The sequence below is a fragment of the Macaca thibetana genome, chromosome 8, assembly GCF_024542745.1.
Source record: "Macaca thibetana thibetana isolate TM-01 chromosome 8, ASM2454274v1, whole genome shotgun sequence".
NCBI lineage: Eukaryota > Metazoa > Chordata > Mammalia > Primates > Cercopithecidae > Macaca > Macaca thibetana.
The window spans coordinates 43,003,255-43,022,982 of NC_065585.1; the positions used below are offsets into that span (position 1 = coordinate 43,003,255).

The 19,728-nt window shown below is 37.7% G+C and overlaps 1 protein-coding gene and 1 pseudogene across 4 annotated transcripts in view; both read right to left on the reverse strand.

Annotated features, from left to right (window-relative positions):
• BAALC (BAALC binder of MAP3K1 and KLF4) overlaps positions 1-19,728 on the reverse strand; it is a 1,274,875-nt gene that overhangs the window by 1,088,118 nt on the left and 167,029 nt on the right. The window lies entirely within an intron of this gene.
• On the reverse strand, positions 8,288-8,470 carry LOC126960910 (ATP synthase subunit ATP5MJ, mitochondrial-like; annotated as a pseudogene).

Here is a 19,728-nt window from a genome sequence, read left to right on the forward strand (position 1 = left end):
ACTGGGTCTTTTATCTCTGCATCTGCAGGTTTTAATCTTGTGCCAGGCACAAAATTATTCAGTATGTTCAAAAAATAAATAATTGTGGATGTTAAAAGACACTCTCTGTCTTTCTCCAGGATGGAACGGGTGACAACATTTACACTTGTGCCTTTAACCAAAGGGACGTACTGTCATGGCTATGGGCATGCTGCCCAGATCTTTGTTAAGTTCTTGTTTTACTACCTATTGTCTCTCTTTTAACTGCCCTCTCAGCTTGCTTTCCTGTGTTCTAAAATAAATGTGCTTGGGCTCTAAGAAGGGGAAGCAAAGCCCTCCAGGGGTTAAAAATAGCCTCACCCTCCTTCTCAGAGTGTCAGGTCAGTTGAGGAAACTAAGTCATGGGACAGAAGTTCTAACTCCTTTCAAATGTTCTCTCTACCTTGCAAAAAGTATGTGGCAGAGTAACTCTGGTTCACCTATCTCTGGCCCCTCCTACTTCTGGAAGATATTAGGAAGGAGTGGCCTTTCCCACCCACCTACAGTTAGGCATGGTCAGATGACTTGCTTTGGCGAAAGATAGGTAAGCAGAAGTGTCACTTCTGGATGATAGCTTCTTAATAGTTGGTGCCATTTTCTAGGGCTTCCTTGGTTTGGTACCTCCATAGGCTGACCCTGAGGCAAGGATTTGAGTGCAAATAGTTTGGGAAGAAACACCAGTAAGGGAACAGGGAAGTAAGACAACCAAGGAAAGGAAGCCAGCAAAGGGTGCCTTATAAAGCCTGTAATTGCTATTGGCAACTGGATTTCAATACTACTGGGGAATTCTTGGAGTCAGGGTAGAACTTGCTGCAGAATTATTCCAACTGAGGCTGGGGTATTTATCCACTGATTCCCTATCTGTTGCTGGCTGAGAGCTGCTTCTGGGCATAATAATTCTCTAGCACTTCCAGTTTTCCCTGTAAGCATGCTCTGGGAGCTAGACAACCACTTACTGGAGCAAAGGGTCTTACTAGAGCAAAGGGTGTTTGAAGAAAGCAGCCATTGGCAGGTTAAAGTGAATGTCAGTGAGGGTGTGGCCTCAACAGTGTCTGCAATACAGTGCTTCAGCTTTCATGAAAGTACAAGTTGATATGGAGATATTGAGCCATTATGGAGGGTAGCTGCCCTATGATTACCCAGACCTGGAGCAGATTTTGTGAGAGACATAAGCCACTGAGATGAGAGAGAGTATTTGTCACCACAGCACAATATAGTATAATACTGATTATTACAAAGCATAAATTGAGTGTCATCATGCAGATGGGATTTCAAAAAAATTTCTTCGTATCCCATAGCTTCCCAGAAAAACATTTATCCATCCAGTTCAGTTTAGCAAACATATATAGAACACCTGGGAAAGATACTTTCAAGTTACAAAGAACCATGACATGCATAGTTTTCCTCATGTGATAAGGTTATATTTTATGACTCTATATGGAAGTAATAAAGACAGAGTAGTTGCATGGCTAGGGCTTTTGGAAGAAGAGGAATTGATCCTGTAGAATATAATTTAGGTTTTAGCAACTGACCTATTTGGTTTTCCTTTAAGAAGCAAAATCTGTTACTTTCTACTCTACTGCTTTGCGGTTATGGTGTCTCAGCTACTCTCTGTAATCTCTACCACTTCTCTAGGTTACCAACTGCCTATACTTTACTCTTCCTCCTATCTCAGAAGTGTGTCTTATGCTTTCATTGATTCATATATCCCATTGCCTTAGGACCTCTACTGATCCCTGACCTCTATGGCTTCATGGTTGTGCTCACATGTACAAGAATTGTACCTTTTCACCCTACTACCAGCTGCTGACTTCTTTTGTGTATTTCACATTATGACTCTTGAATAGAGGATCTGATTGCTTTAGTTGTCACAGTTGGCTATGTTGGGCTAAGCTCTTCTCCTTGGACATTGCAGAAGTTGCAATAATGTCAGTTGTTCATGACTGGCCTAATGAGCTGTGGCTACGGTGACAGGGTCATTTGAAGCCTTTACTTAGAAATATATCAAAGATACTTACTACTGTCATTCATTTGTTCATTATCAGCTCATTTCTGTGCATCTACTAAGTGCCACAAACTGTTCTAGGCATTGTGGTTTGTTTCAGGTATCTATTGCTGCATCACAAACTACCCCAATACCTAGTAGCTTAAAACAACAATCCTTTATAATATTCCATAATTCTTTAGGTTGACTGGGCTCAGCTTGAAGTTTCTTCCTGTAATGTTGGCAATGGCTGAGTTATCTTAGTGCTCAACTAGGTTGGAACATCCAAGATGGCTCACCCACATGGCTGGCAGTTAGTACTGGCTACTGGTTGGGATCCTGGCTGAGTCTGTTCAATAGAGCACCTCAGTTTTTCCCCATGTGGCCTCTTTATGTGGCTTGAGCCCCCATAATAAAGTTGCTGGGCTATAAGAAGAATGAAATGGAAGTTTAAGGCCTGAACTTAGGAGTACTAGATTCTCTTGGTCAAAAGCCACATTATACTGGTCAAAAGAGCCACAGAACCAGCCAAGTTAGAAGGACAGGGGAAATGAAATTCCACATTTTGATGAAGGAGTGGAATGTGCACACAGGTCAAAGAGGAATCAATTTGATGATCTTTGGAAGGTATGTACCATAGCCAGCCCTGTGGCCAAAACAGTGAATGTCTCTCCCACATGCAAAGTCATACTCATCTCTTTCCCAAAAGTCATGTTCCACTGTGGCATTGTTGCAAGGTCCAGAGGCTTATCGTGCAGGTCAAATCCAAATATGAAGAGCTCCCTGAGTGTGGTCTCTTTGGTGGCGGTCCTAGGGGTGGAGAGATCTTTGAACTAAAAGGGTTATCCATACATCACGCATACAGTGGTGAGAAAGGTGCAGGATAACCACCATAGACATCTTTAATCCCAAAGAAGGTGAGTACAAGTCTGCCAGATAGAGAAGACAGATATGAGCTCTTGGGCAGAAAGAGCATTGTTAGAAAAAAGACAAATCTGAGAATACCATGGTGAAAATGTAGGCTGAGCAGAGCGAAGCTGCCAGAGTGTATCTGGAAGAGCAGGTTAGGACTTATTTGTGAAAGGCATGTAATAAGATAATACGGAGTTTGATCTTCATCAGGAGATGATTTGGAATTAGTGGAGGTTTTTCAAACAGGGGATTCTCCCTGTTCAGTTGCCTTTTGGAAAGATGACTGAGACTTTAGTCTGGAGACAGAATTGAGGGAGGGGAGGTAGTCAAGACTTCGGATATGGAGAAAGTTTGGAGAGGAACTTTTCTAATAGTATAGGAAAGAGAAGATGAGGACATGAACCTCAGTGACATTAATGTTTTGTCTTTATGACATCAACTTTTCAGTAGAGAAAAGACAAGGTTGTGGTCTAGAATTAGATAGAACTTAGTTTAAAACTCACTCTTGCTTCAACCCGGTTTTGTAACCCAAGCAAGTATTCCTCAATCTCTCGGCCTCAGTTTCCTCTTTGAAAATAATGGTTTCTCCATTTTGGGTCATTGTGAGGATTACATTGGATAATGCACATAAAACACTTAGCATGAATCTGGCACAAAATAAGTGTCCCATAGATATTAGAGTGATGATGATGGCACTGACATTGTGCCATATGGTGTGTGACATAGATCCAAGTTCATTCTCCTCAATCTTATTAAATAGTGTAATGGAGACAGCTTGAGATTTGGAAACAGAAGGGGCTAAGTCTTAACACTACCACTCATCAACAGTGCCATTTTAAAAAAGACAAACAATTTTTGGGAGCCTCAGTTTCCTTCTCTACAAAATGGGGTCACTGTCTTCATACAGGGCTGTTGAGAAGTTCTAGGTACAATAAGATATGTGAAAACCTTTTGTAAATGATGAGGTTCCAAACGCATAAAAAGTATTATTTATCTGATTGTTCCTAGCTGCTATTCAGCATGATTCCATTCTTTGTTACTTCTGGTATGTCATTAACATTTTAAGACTACAAAATTAGAAAATTAGAAACCAAAAGAGACCAATTTCACAACCAAAGAAGGTAGCACTCAGCAAGCTCTGAAGTCTCCTTCAAACTCTGGCTCCTGAGACAAAGTGGCGCATCTCCCTTCACAAAGGCTACAAAGCTGCAGTCACATTCCCACCCAGATAAGAACAGGGCATGTGGTAGCCTTGAAAAACCAGACAGAGAACAAAATGAACAGAGGTTCTGCTCCCTGAGGTGCCCAGAGCTGGTGCCCTGGCTTTGAAAGGGTAGACTTTCGTGGTGTCTGTTTCCTAGATGCCATTGCAAACAGAGCTCATGCAGAGAAACGCTGTGCCAGGCCCATATTTTAATATTGGAGAATTTACTTCATATGAGCTTCAGCAGTAGTTTGCACACCAGGCTGGCTGCCTAAGACCCACTTGGGGTGGGGCTTATAAACAATTGTATTCACTCAGATATTTATTATATCTCTAACATGTACTAGTACTAACCTGAACTCTAGACACAGGGATACAGCAATTAACTAAACCTAGTTAAGACTCACATGGAATTTACACTTAAATGTGGGGATATAAGTGATAAATACATAAATATATCCCATGTCATATGGTCACAAGTGCTATGAGGAAACACAAAGCAGGATAAAGCGGGGCTGCTTCGATCTGTGGCTCCAGCATCTCCTACAGCTCAGCATCTACACCTGCAAACGGGCGGCAACGTAAAGAGGACGTGGAGGGGGTGCGTCCACTTTTAAAAAGCCTTGATCTGGAAGTTTTACACTTTGTTTCCTTTGTATTTTATTGGAGTGATCTAGCCACATGGCACAACTAGTTGCAGGGGAGAAACTTAGAAATTTAAGCTTTATCTGAACAGTGGACTCTCAACCACCCGTGCATTCAATAGAAGGGGACAGTTATTTGGTGGATTTCTAGTTGCCTTTACCATAGTCTGTGATCATCTTTTCATCACTATTGTCCTATTGTCATGAATACACAGTTTCATGTCTAAATTAGAGATTAATATAAGGACCCCAGACCCTATATTTTTTTTTAGTCATATTGACAGCTTAATAGTTTAGTCTTCAGTTGTGCCTAATGGGTGATTCAAACTATCCAAGGGATTTCTAAATTCAATTAGTATATTTTTATGTTTAGAAGTTTTTTTTTTTTTCAAATCAGTTTGGTCACTTAAAAACTCTGGTTCTAATGCCATAATTTCAATCCCCTCCTTCCTTTCTTTACACACATTAGGTATCCTAATTTTATCCTCACCATGTGATTATTTCAGTGGTTGTGGTGTCTGTGGTCTTCATCCCATTTGTTTCCTAGGCTGACTCTCATTCAAGATGGCTATTTCCCTTGTGCATGTCTGTGTGTAAACTTACTGAACTCGGATCTTTATTCTTTGAGGCCTGAATTCAGGACATTTCTCCCCAGAGGAACTAGGCTTGCTATTTCCAGGCACCCAGCAGCACTAACAATCCGGACCTGTGCTATCATACATTCTCAGCTTGGATTTCTCTGGCTTTACAGATAGGCTAGATTCCAGCCCCAAACTTATGACAAGGTAACTTGTTGTTATGAATTTTTCAGCAAGATGTCAAACGTACCTCTTAAGAAAATAAGACTTAAGAGAACAAGCAAGTTTTCTTATCCGCCTATGTGGAACACCCTTTTTTTTTTTTTCCTAGTCAGTTCTTCTGCTGTGAATGTCATCTTTTGGGGATCCTGACTTGATACAAAGGTCTGATTCGATTTCTTTCCATTTCGTGCAGGCTCTAGACTTTATTTTCATGTGAACTATTTAAACTGAAACTCCGCTGGACGCGGTGGCTCCTGCCTGTAGTCCCAGCACTTTGGGAGGCCGAGGTGGGCGGATCACGAGGTCAGGAGATCGAGACCATCCTGGCTATCACGGTGAAACCCCGTCTCTACTAAAAAAATACAAAAAATTAGCCGGGCGAGGTGGCGGGCGCCTGTAGTCCCAGCTACTCCGGAGGCTGAGGCAGGAGAATGGCGTGAACCCGAGAGGCGAGATCGCACCACTGCACTCCAGCCTGGGCGACAGAGAGAGACTCTGTCTCAAACAAAAATAAAAACAAAAACAGAAAAACAAAAACAAAAGCCAAAAAACTGAAACTCCAAGCCACCACTGTTGGGGAATACCCCCGGGCAGCCACTGGTTCACTTCACTTCATGGCTTTCTGCTTATATTTGGCTTCTGAGAATGTCTTTTATTTTCCTACCTCCTCAGTGGTACAGAAAAGAGATTTTTAAAATGTTTTCTCTCTCATTTTAGGAATATGTCAAAGATAGCTGGAAATTATTTGCAGATATTAGGGGGATACCTAAATATAATAAGCATGAAATTATGACTAAGTTAAAATCCTAAATATTTTGCTATGTGTTCCTATGGAATCCTAAAAAATGTAAAAAAAAATGTAAAAAAAAAATCTTGTGGAACTGCAAAAATGTTTCCATTTGAGCTTGTAGTTTAAATTTTCAGTTAATTCTTTTTGAGTTTTCTAGGTGAACAATTATATCACAACCATAAATTCTCATACTTTTACTTCCCCCTTTATTGTACATTTTTGTAAATTTTATATCTTTCTCCTTTTTTAATTTTTCAGAACAATGTAAAGCAATTGTTATAAAGGATATGATTGTCTTTTTTCTGTCTTTGTTTCTTTCTGTCTTTAATATAAATATATCTAGCGTTTCCTCATTAAGTAAGGTCCTATAGTTGAAATCATATTTTATCATCTTTAGGAAGCATGTATGTGTTTTTATCAAGAGTTTTTTTGGAATATCAAGAATGGAGTTTAAATTTTTATGAAGTCTTTCAGTATCTATGGAATCAATTATGTGATTTTTCTTTTTGATCTATTTAATATGGTGAATTATATTAATACATTTTCTAATATAAGTGATCTTTTCTTAAACTCCACATGTTCATTGTGTATTTGTGTTTTTTTAATGGACTGGTGAATTTTGTTTGCAGTGATATTAATTCTTTTGATACATTAAGCAAGATGCTATAGTTGTGATCATTTCATTGTGATTAGAAATTCCCTAGGTAACCACTGAGAACTCTCCACCCTGGCTGGTCAGAGCTATTGTCTTTTTACCAGGTGTGAGCTCTGGGGAATTCTATGTTTACGACTCCCTGGTTCTTTTTTACTTTGTCTTGTGATGTTTCACTCTTTGTATGCATAATCCAGCACTCATCAGACTCAAGTAGACCTATATGCAAATCTCTGGGTCTTCTCATCTTCTTACCTCCCTCCTATTCAGATCCTGGCCCACAGCTTCCAATTGTCTCAGTCTCCCCAAACTCTCAGTTCCATCTCTTCATTTTCATGAGGCTCCCAGGCTCTGCATGACTCCTCCAACCTGGGTACCCATAATCCAGATATTGACTGCAAGCAAAATGCTGTGGTCAGTATGGGGCCTGGTTGGCTGTTTCTGTTCTTTCATGGATCACTGTCCTGTGCTGTTCGTTGTCCAGTGTCTGAACAGTTGTTGCATACGTTTTGTTCAGTTTTCCAATGAAAAAGCTTATGTCTAGTCCTTGTTACTCTCCCATAATTGGAAGCAGAAGGTTTTCACTTTGGCTTTTTAACTACAGTTCCTTTTATTTATTTTTATATTGATTGCTCTAAGGATTACATATGCATCATTAACTTATAGTCTTCTTAGACTTTCTACTGAATTACTTCAGGAAAATTACAGAAAACTTGTAATAATATAGTCGCGATTTTTTCTCATCCTTTTGGCTGTTTTTTCATATATATTGTGTCTTCTTACATTTTTGGGAGATATAATTCACATACCATATATATGATTCACCCCTTTAAAGTATATAATTCAGTAGTTTTTATTATATTCACAAAGTTGCAAAACCAGAGCATCTAATCCAGAACATTTTTCTCACTCCTAAAATAAAAGCAATACTCATTAGTACTCACTCTGTATTCCTCTCTACTCCCAGCCCCTAGAAACCACTCATCTATTTTCTGTCTCTGTGGATTTGCTGAACATTTCATACAAATGGAATAATATAATTTTGATATAAATTTTAAACCTAACAACACTGCGTTACAATGTTTGCCTTAGAGGGTCAAATGTCTTAAATTAAGAGAAGAAAAAACATGTAGTTTGTTTTAGTGTTGCATCTCACAGATACACTTACTCATGCCATGAAATAGACCACACTTATGCAAGTATACAGCGATGTTCTGTGTTCCCATCTAACACAGCTTGTGTAAATTTACAGGCAGACTAATGTTTCATCTAAGTAAAACTGGTTAGTAATGACCATGAGCAGGTGCAGGACTCAAAGCTTTCTAAGCTTTACTTCTTTTATCAGCACTTCTGATTTTATAAGCAATAATGCTTATCAACCCCATTCCTACCCAAATCTCCTGGCATGCTTGGTTATAGGAGGGCTTCATGGCGATCCATACATTTTTAATAATGCTTTGGAACATCTCAGTGCCCCGCACTGAGATCAGCACAACACTGGCTGAGCCCCACAGCCAATGACTATAGTTTTTATATTCATCCACAGGCTACCATTTTTGGTGCTCTTTTTTCCTTCCTGTATATCTGAGTTACCATATGATGTCATTTCTTTTTATTCTAAAGAGCTTCCTTTATAACATTTCTTGCAGTTTTCCCTTCCATTGTGACAAACATGGCCCTGGGGATCTTCTGTGACGTAACATATTCGTTACCTGATAAGTTGAATTTTTCAAGGAATTTGTTCATTTTATCGAAGTTATTTAATTTATTGCCATAAAGTTGTTCATATTGCTCCTATATGATACTTTTGATGCCATGGTTTCTGTAGTGACATCCCCTTTGAATACTGATATTGGCAATTTGCCTTTTCTCTATTTTTCTCTTGAGGTTTGCTAGGGGTTTATGAATTCTGCCACAAGGAGTCGATTTTTGATCTTACTAATTTTCTGTATCGTCTATTTTTTATTTCATTGATTTCTGTGGTATCTTTATTATGTTCACCTTTCTGCTTATTTTAGGTTTAATTTGCTTATCTTTTTCTAGCTTCTCTTGGTGTTCAGTTATTTCATTAATTTTAAACCTTTCTTCTGCTCTCATATAAACAGTTAAGGTTATTAGTTTTCCTTTATTATAACTTGAGTTACAGCCCATAAATTTTTATATGTTATACTTTTATATACTTTATTCTGTTCAAAATATTTTCCAATTTTCATGGTAATTTTTTCTTTGATCTGTGAGTTATTTATAAATGTATTGTTTAAGTTTGAAATATTCGGGGCTTTTCTAGCTATTAGTGACAATCTTTTCATTCTGGCTTCCCCAGCTCTGAACCTATAACATGTGATCTTTGCAGGGCCCTGGGTAATCTTGTCTTGCAGTCCAGCTATGGTAGCCTGACTTGTAAGGTGGCTCTCAATGGTCCTTCCACCTCCTGATCTACATGCCCTTACAGAAAGTATCCTTTCCCTTTGAGTATGGGCTGGACCTAATGACTCGTTTCTAATCAATAGAATACAACAAAGGTAATAGCATGTTGCTTCTGTAATTAGGTTTTGACATATCATCACTTCTGTTTTGCTGGCAGACTTGTTGGCTTTGATGAGCAAGCTACCATGTTGGAGAGGCCTATGTGGCAAGGAACTGAGGGTAGCCTCAAGCCAACAGCCAACAAAGAACAAGCCCTTAGTCCAACAGCCCTCAAGGAACTGAATCATTCCAGCAATAGGAAAGTGAATTTGGAAAAGAATCCTCCCCAGTTGGGCTCTCAGGTGAGACCCTAGCCCTGGCAGATTGCAGCCTTGTGGAAATCCTTGAAGAAGAGGACTCAGGTAAGCCATGAATGGATTCCTGAGCCACAAAAGCCAGGAGATAATAAATGAGTGTTATTTTAAGCGGCTACATTTTGGGTAATTTGTTGAGCAGCACTAGATAACTAAGGACATGCAGTTAATCCTATGCATACTTCTGGGGCCCTTCCCGTGTGCAGCTCCCTTTTCTTAGGTATCCTTCCCTGGAAATCTTAATAGCTTTAGTAGCCCAGAGCTCTGATCTCCATGCATGTCTGGTTATTTTAAGGGCAAAGGTTGAGTTACAAACATCTTAATATCCTGTACAGAACCTAAGTTAATACTAAGTAAATTTCTAATGAGTGTTCCTTTAGTGTTTGTTGACTGACATATTTTCCAACTTGAACTGCCCCAATGCAGCCTTGATCAGGGACACATCTTAAAGGGAGAATGTAAAAACCTTTGCAGGTCTCCCTAAGTTCGAGCCCCAGGGCTTCATGAACCTTCCCTTTACCAGCTCTCATGTGACAAGTCACTCCTTCTCTTTCTAGACCTGAGTGGAATGGTGTCTTGCAGAATGTGGAATCTGGCTTTTCCAGTGGCCACCAGGTGGCTGGATGACATGGCCTGGCAATGTAGGGGAGTTAGCTGCCTATGGGGTAAACCTTAACCAATAGGAAATGGGAGCCATGCAGAAACTGGGCAGATAGATTCTATTTCCTTTCTCCCTTCTATAGATTTCTCTGAGGTACAGTTCCTCTTTGAAGCCCTGTCAGAAAAGTCCTGTAGCTCCAGGAAATGAACCTGCTCAATGATCTGCTACATCTCTTTGTGACTCATTGTAAAGGAATAGCCTGCACAGTAATCCAGCCTTTGCTTTACATCTTTCTTTGTCTCACTCCCACTTTTCTTCACCTTCCCTTCATCCTAGGCCTGCACCTCTCGAAGAAAGCATCTGTACCTTAACCCTTGCCTCAGGCTCATCTTTCCAGAGGACCCAGACTTAGAGAGATGGCACTCATAGTTTACTTTCCATGTTTGTCTCAATAAACAATTTCTGCAGAATATACTTTAGCAGAATAAATAGAACTATGACTCACCTTTGATAATTCACATAGTCAGTGTCACGTATTATCATGTGTCATATTCTGCCACATTTTGGATGTCTTCTCAAAGACATCTAAGTTTCTTAAACTCTATGCTAATGACAATGGATGTTAAAACTGACTGATTTAGGAGAGTCAATTTGAAGGAAACGATTGAACACATAGTTTGCAGGTGGCTCCTAGATTTCATAATGACTGGATAGACGGAGTTAAAATACTTTTAAAAGTGGGCAATTTTCCAACTTTCCATGTGAAACTCAATTATGAATTTTACTTTTGCTTTTGCCTGCATCCCATGTCACCATCCTGCCAGGCCTCTTGCAATTTCTGCTGTTGCTCTTCAGGCCCATGAAAATATAAGATTTGTTGAAAGGGCAACTCACAAAGAAAGGCAGAGACCAGTGTTAGTTGGTTTAACTCCCTTCTCTAACCAGTTCTGATTTTCAAAACCATATTGAGTAGAAGCAAAAACTCAGAAATGTAGGGTTTTCTTTCCTTAAATACACGGGAGCACACAAATGAAATAACTGCATGTACATGCCTGATCCTTTCTTTCCACTATACTGCATGCAGTCAGATGAAAGCATTCCTCCCTAAGCCTCTATCTTCATGTAAATTAGGTGCAATTTATTTTCCCTTTAGCCTCAAAGCTTGGTAAGTATAGTCAGACCAAAAAGGCCATTAATAAAAACAGACCCTAAACATTAAGAGAAAGTGAGTTACTTCTAATGCTTTTCATTATTTTGGAGTAGCAAATTACAGGTTCTTTCATTAGCATACTCAGAGTTCGAGAGAGACTGTCTGGGAGGGTAGCAGTAGCATGGTTTCTTTTCCACTCTGATTTCGTTGCATTTACTGTGTCTCCATCATGGTTTAATGGAGCTCATCAAGTCTGGAGGGTTGGCAATCATGTGATTCTATGGTGGTTGTTAAAATTGCTCTGATCCTCATATGCATGAGACATGGGACATCCAATAGAGGCCTCTAATTTAGCTTGTAAGATAGGGCTGAGGAAAATTAAAGGAGCATCTTTCCAGAGTTTGACACCATTGAGCTAATTCTTGAAAGCTAAATGGGAGCTGGACATGTGAATACATGAGATGAGGGAGTCCTAGAAATTAAAAAAGATGTTTTAAAAAGATTTTTGCCTTTAGTGAGTAGACCATGGTGTATAATCATTCTTTGGATATTGAGCTTTTATTTTGCCTCAGAGGCACTTTCCTTGAATGATAATGGGATGTACACATAGCGGGAACAAAATATGGAAGACAATCTGTACTACCCAGGGCTAAATAAATATATAAACAAGTAAAATAAAGATTTTCTTATATTATTATCTTCTAAATAATTTCCTACTCAACTAGCCTCATCTCAACCTAAAAACATGTTCAAGTCATCTCTGTCCAGAGAGAGAAACCCTTATCTATCAGGTAGGGCTCTTTCAGGTCAAAGTTGAAGCTGAGACAGAAAACCTGACTCTAACTACTTGACTAAAAAGATAACTTATGAATATTGTTGAAGGTGTAGGGTTAGTCTAGCTCCAAGGAAAGCTGGATACAGTGGCTTGGATAATGTCCCCAGAACCTAGTTTCTCTCCATCTCATAGTTCTAACTTCTGCTGTGTTGGTTTCATTCTTTGTTAGGCTTTCTTCTTATAGGGCAAGACAACCACAGAACTGAGAACTGCTTTTCAGTTAAAATGTTCCTTCTTGCAAAAAAAAGAGTACCTGCTTTCCTAATAGTTCAAATGAAAATTCTAGAATTGAATCTAGATGCCTAAGATTTCAAAGAACTTGGGTCATTTCTCCATCCATGCCAATTCCTGGGTCATTTGCCAAAAAACGAGCACAAGGTAAAATGCTGGTGATACCCAATATGTCCACTTTTGGGTCATATGAAGTGCATGGAATGAAAATAGAGAAGATGCAGCATCCCCATAGCAATTCTTTTAGAATTGTTATCAGAAGCAGGGAGGTAGGTGCTGAGCGGCCAAAACAATCTATGTTGTCTGCCATATTTCCTATGTTGCTTTCTCATCATGCTAGTGCCCTGTTTATCTTACTCGTTGTATGACTTAGCAGGTTTCTTAATGCTTCTGTGCCTCAGTTTCTCCATCTATGAAATGGAGACAATAGTACTTTACAGGGTTGCTGTGAGGATACAATGAAGTAATGTACGTGGAGAACCAATTGTGTCCCAGACTGCTCTCCTTGATGCCTCCTTTTCCCTCCATCCACCATTTAGTCTCAAAGCTTCTATCTCTTGAATTCACTTTATTTCTATTCCTACTGCCACTGCTGTGTTTTCGTTCTGTGCCATCTTTTCCATAGCTATTTTATTACGTCTTTTGGCCCCAAGCTACTCTACTTGCTAATCTTTTCTCCATTTTAAGAACCTAGTTTCAGGAAACCAGTTCCATTCAATTGATTGATATAATTGATTTCTCCATTTTAAGATCCTAGTTTGAAGAACAAAGTTCCAAGGATTAAAAAGAGAAATCCTTGTTACCTGAAGTGTTTCGGTTAGATTTAAGTTAATCAGACTCTTAAAACTTGGGATTGCATTGAATCTGGGAGGATTTGACACATTTATAGTGTAAAGTCTCCTTATACAGAAAAATAGTTATCTTTCACTAGGTCACTATTAGTTTATGATCTAATTAAAAAAAGTAAGAGTAATAATCATGTAACTGATGATTCAAGCTCATTTTTCCATTCAATAAATATTGAGCATTCACTATATCTAAAGCTTAGTGCAAGATAGGAAGCAGTTACATTAGATAATGTGAGAGACTGGCTATGAGAATTATAGGCAGTCAGAGGGAGCGAGCTGAATTGGCAGTTGGGCATTGAAAGATGAGAGATCTGGTTAGGTGGAGGGACAACAGGAGGGGATGAGTGAAGGTTAGGGAAAGGAAGCTGGGCTACCAGGAGTGTTTGGGGAGACCCATGTGATGGGAAGAAATGCCAGGCCTTGAAGGCAGATTTCATTTCCTAGAAAAGAGTCATATTTTGAAGGCTTTTGCTAATTAGATACTGGAAATCTGTTTATATATTTAGTTTGGTTTTTTTGAAGATGATTTATTAGTAAACTTTTTAACAGCTTTGAGACATAATTGACATATAATAAACTGCATCTATTCAAAGTGTGCAGTTTGAGAAGTTTTGACTTATTTATATACCTGTGAAACTATTGTGTCAAAATAATGAACCACCATCTTCAAAAATTTTCTTGTGCCTTTTTGTCATTCTTCCTTCCTGCTCCTCCTATCCATCTCTGGGCAAGCACTGATATGCTTTCTGCCATTATAGGTTGTTTGTATTTTCCAGTATTTTATGTAGATAAGCTCTTTTTTTTAGATGTTATGCCTTCTTTCACTCAGCATAATGATTTTGAGATTCATCCATGTTGCATATATCTGTAGTCTGTTTTTATTCCTTAGTTATACTTTATCATACTTTATTCACTCACCTGTTTATGGACACTTGGTTTGTTCTGAGTTTTTGGATATTACAAATAAAACTGCTATGAACATTCACATATAAGTCCTCCTGTAGACACGTGTTTTTATTTTTCTTGGGTAAATATTTTGGAGTGGAAAGTCTGGGACATATAATTGGGATATATTGAACATTTTAAGAAACTGTCAAAAAGCAGTTGTATCATTTTATATTCCTGCCAGCCATGAATGAGAGTTCAGTTGATCTACATCTTCACATTTAATATGTTCAGTTTTATTAATTTACAACACTTTAGTGAGTTTGTAGTTGTACCTCATGGTATATAATCTTGATTTACATTTCTGTAATAACTAATATTAAGTATCTTATGATATATGTATTTACCATATATGTATCCTTTTGGTGACATGCCAGTCCAACTCTTTTGTCCATATGCTTTTTATTATTTTATTTTATTTTTTATAATATGTTTGCAGCCCAGCCTGGGAAGCTGCAGAGCATGAGTATTCCAGGAAGAGCTGTCTATATTTTAAATTGAAGTTTCTTTTTATTGAAGTATAATGGTTCTTTTTATGTTCTGTCTAGAACTCTTTGTTGGATATTTGAAAATACTTCCAGCATAATATATCTTTTTCCATCCTTAAAAAAAATACTCCCGTTTTTAGAATGATTTTAGATTTATAGAAAAATTGAGAAGATAGTACAGATAGTTCCCATATGTCCCTCACCCAGTTTCCCCTACATTAATATCTTACATTACTATGGTACATTTGTTATAATTAATGAGCCAGTATTGACCATTATTACTAATATCTATAATTTATTCAGATAACCTTAGTTTTTACCTAATGTCCTTTTTTTGGTTCCAGGATCTCATCTAGGACACCCTGTTACATGTAGTTGTCACATCTCCATAGGTTCCTCTGAACTCTGACAGTTTCTCAGACTTCCCTGGTTTTGACAGTGTTGGCAGCTTTGAGGCATATGGTCAGGTATTTGGCAGAACGTCCCTTGTTATGGGTTGAATTGTGTCTCCCCAAAATTCATACATGGAAGTTTTAATCCTTATACCTCGGAATGTGACTGTATTTGGCAATACGGATAAGAAGCTTAAGGTTAAATGAGGTCATTAGGGTGAGTCCTGTTCCAGTATGACTGGTATCCTTATAAAAAGAGATTGGGACACATACACAGAGGGAAAACTATGTGGAGATACAAAGAGAAGATGACTATCTATAAGCTCAAAGGAGAGGTCTCAGAAGTCAACCCTGCCAGGATCTTGATCTGAGTCTTGGTTCTGTTGCTTGCTTTGACTGGTTTTATTCTTGCATTTTCACATGGCTTGCACTTTTTTTGTTGTTGTTGTTGAAAGCCAGACATGATGTATTGAATGATGAGATCTTGGGCAAATAACTTTTAATATGAGGCTTTATGTTAATGTTCACTGAATCTGTAACTGCCATAGACTTCAATTTCTTCTAGTGTTCTTGTTTTTGTCTCTCCTGTTGTCTTTGGAATTTTCTAAGGACTCCTTAAATAGAGCCCTCACCTTGCAGCTCTTTCAACTCTAGTCCACTCTTATTCTACCAGAACTCTGCTGATAAGGTGACACGGTATGGAAATAAGAAGCATTCTATAATCTTATAATAAGTCTCAGTTTTTTGTGAGCCTGTGTCTCTGGGCTGTGGCCTTAAAAGTGTTTCTTAGCTTTTTCCACTCCCCTGCAGGGAGGAAAGGCTAAGGGGGATGTTGTTTAGCAATTTTTTTTCCCCAATCAGATAAGGCTCTGGTAGTTTTCATCCCTCAGTTTATGTCTCCAGCAACTTCTGCTTTGGGTCAGCTGATCTGGGCTGTGATTATCTATATTTGCCTCTATCAATTTTGGAGTGATGGTTTGCCCTGCAACCTCAGTTCTTTGATGGCTCAAAAAAAAGTCATTGATTTTCAGTTTGTTCTACTTTTTTCTTGTTGTAAAGACAGGAGTGATGACTTCTAGTTTCTTTATGTGTCACAGCTAAAACTGCTCCATTCTTTTAACATATCCACATCACTATATTAAAATGAGTTTCTTGTAAAGAACATCTACTTGGATCTTTTTTTTTATACAATCTGATAATCTCTGTTTTTTAATTAGTGTGTTAAACGATTTGCATTTTGTAATTATTGATATGGTTAGGTTCTACCATTTTGTTTTTTTTCTCCTTCCCTCTTTCTTGTCTTCTTTTGGAGTTTTTGAAATTTTTTAGTATTCCATTTAAGTTTATTTGTTGGTTTTTTGACTAAATCTCTGTGTATCATTTAAATAAAAACTGGTTGTTCTAAGAATTACAATATACATTTCTAACCTTTTGTGGTATAATAAGAATTAATATTTTTTCACTTCTGGTAAAATATAGAGACTTTTGAACTTTATAGCTTCCTTTATTCTTCACCACTTATGTTATAATTTTCACATGTATTAACCTATATACATTGAAAACCCCACCAGACAATGTTATAGTTTCTACTTTTGACAGTCATGCATATTTTAAAAAATCTTACAAGGGGAAAATTATCTATTATACATTTTTATCATAAACATAACCTGATTTAAATCACACAACCTGAAATGCATTGTTTCCTTTCTTTCTCTTTCCCCTTCCTACTTTATAAGATTTGTGGAAACACTGAGCTCAACCTGTCATTACTCAGATCTTTAATATTTTTGTTTCCTATTTTATGCAACATCCAAGCTAAACAGCCTCTCTCTTATGACATTACTGATGGGAATGTAAATTGGTGCAGTCTCTTTTGAGGACAATTTAACTCTGCTTATTCTATTTGTAAAATGCGTAGTCCTTTTGATCCAACAATTCTAATTCTATGAATTTATTGTACAGTTATACTATGGTCTGAATGTTTGTGTCTCCTCAAAATTCATGTGGTAAAATCTGAATCCCCAAAGTGATGGTAGTAGCAGGTGGGGCCTTTGGGAGGTGATTATGTCATGAGAATGGAGCCCTCACGAATGGAATGAATGTCCTTATGGAAAGAACTCATAGGAGAACTCTTGCCGCACCATGTGAAGACGCAGCAAGAAAGTGTCGTCTATGAGCCAGGAAATGGGCCCTCACTAGACACTGAATCTGATGGCAGTTTTATCCTAGACTTCTCAATCTCCAGATCTGTAAGAAATAAATTTCTGTTGTTTATAAACTACTATGGTATTTTGTTATAGTAGCCCACAAGGACTGAGACGGTATAGTCATATGTGCCCAAGATTTATGTACAAAAGTATTCATTATAATATTGCTTATAATAGTAGAGGGCTGGAAACTCATTTGAATATCCATCAATCAGAAACTGGTTAAATAAATCATATTATAGCCATACAGTGAAAGACTCTGCAGCCATAAAAAATAAAGAGAACCATGTGCACACATATGGAACCATCTCCAGACATATTGTTAAGCATAAGAAAGTAGGGGCTACAGAATGTTGTGTATAGTATTCTCTCATACATATGCTAATAGATACATAGAATCCTTATGAAACATTTTATAAGAAATGTGTTACTGCATCTGAAAAGGAAGGGATTAGGAAATTGGGAGCATTAGTGGCATGAGGTATAAGGAAGACTTACTTTTTAACATATTCCCTTTTGTATTGTCTAATTTTTTTAAACCATATGCAAGTATTTTTTCAGTTCAACATAATAAACAGGACTCTCACTTCTGGCCATAGTCAAGTAACAGAGATTAAATTTACCCTCTTGCCCCAATCATCTAAAAAACAAGCACAAGTATATGAAAATGACAGTTATCACACATAGAACAGAAAGCACAGGAGAGTGATCTCCCAGACAAGGTAAACAAACAAAAAGAACCTATCATCTACCCCAGCTTACTGCCTGGAGAGTCTCCTGACCAAAGCTGAAGAAGGAGGAACCCAAGTGGAGCTCAAAGGTCTCTCTGAATTAAAGAGACAGAGTTGAGAATTTGGGAGAAGGGGATAAAACATGATTAGAATTTTTAAGGCAGTATACCTGAGGGAAGAGAGCTTCCCAAAAGGAGAGCTCAAGAGATTCCCGGAGTCCTGGAGACTCCAGCTAAGTATTGCTTACAGCATGAATGTGAAGAAAATGAGGCGGGAGAAAGAACTGTCAGAAGAAAAACAAGTGGAACAATCCCTACAGTTCTCACAGAGATGAAAATAATTCATGTTGCCCCAACCCAGGGTGGAAAAACCTTGCAATACACAGGACTTTGGGCAGAGTAGTTAAAAGTGTTAGCCTTGGTAGTTGAGAAAAAATTAGGCCCGGAATAAATACTTCTCTTGTCCTGCCAAACAGCTTAAAAGGATCAAACTGTTACCAACTTACTTAAAACTCTAGACTATTTAAAGGAATTTAAAGATACCTACAACCCACAATAGTAAAATTCACAATGTCTGGCATCCAATAAAAATTTTCAGGCATATGCAAAGAAGAAGGAAAACATAATTTATAATGAAGATAAAAATTAATCTATACAAACAGACCTAGAAATGATGAAGATAATAGAATTAGTAGACAAGGATATTGAGGTAATCATTATAAATATCTTCCAGTATGTTCAAGAATATAGAAGAAAAATATTCATATCAAGGAGAGACATAGAAAATATATGAAGACTCAAAGTGAAATTTTAGAGATGAGTGATACATTGGGCAGGATTAAAACAAATTAGACACTGTAGAAGAAAAGATTACTGAACCTGAAGACATAGCAATAGAAAATATCTAAAGCAAAACACAGAAAAAACACTGACCAAAAAAAAAAAAAAAAAAAAAAAAAGAACAGAGCATCAGTGAACTGTGGGACAACTTTAAGTAGCCTAATACGTGTGTATTTTGAGTCCTCAAAGTAGGGGTGTGTGTGTGTGGTTGAGTACGATATTGAAAAACTAATGACTAAAAGTTTTTCAAATTTGATGAAAAACTTACAGATTGAAAAAACCAAATAAACCTCAAATACAAAAAACCTGAGGAAAACTATATGATGGCACATCTTAAGTTTCTTGAAACTACTGATTAAAAGAAATACCTTAAAATTAGCCAGAAAAAAAAAAAGACACATAACGGATAGAACAGGTATGAGAGCAGACTTCCTGTTGGAAATAATGCAAACAGAAGACATCTTTAAAGTACTAAAGAAAAACTGTCAACAATTTGACAATAGAATTTTATACATAGCAAAAATTAATGCCAAAAATGAAGGCAAAATAAAGACTTTTTCAGACATATAAACTGTGAAAGAATGTATTAATAGCAAACTTGCTGCAGAAAGTGTTAAAGGAAGTACTTCAGGTGAAGGCAAATTATACCAAGTGGAAATCTGGACCTATTTAAAGGA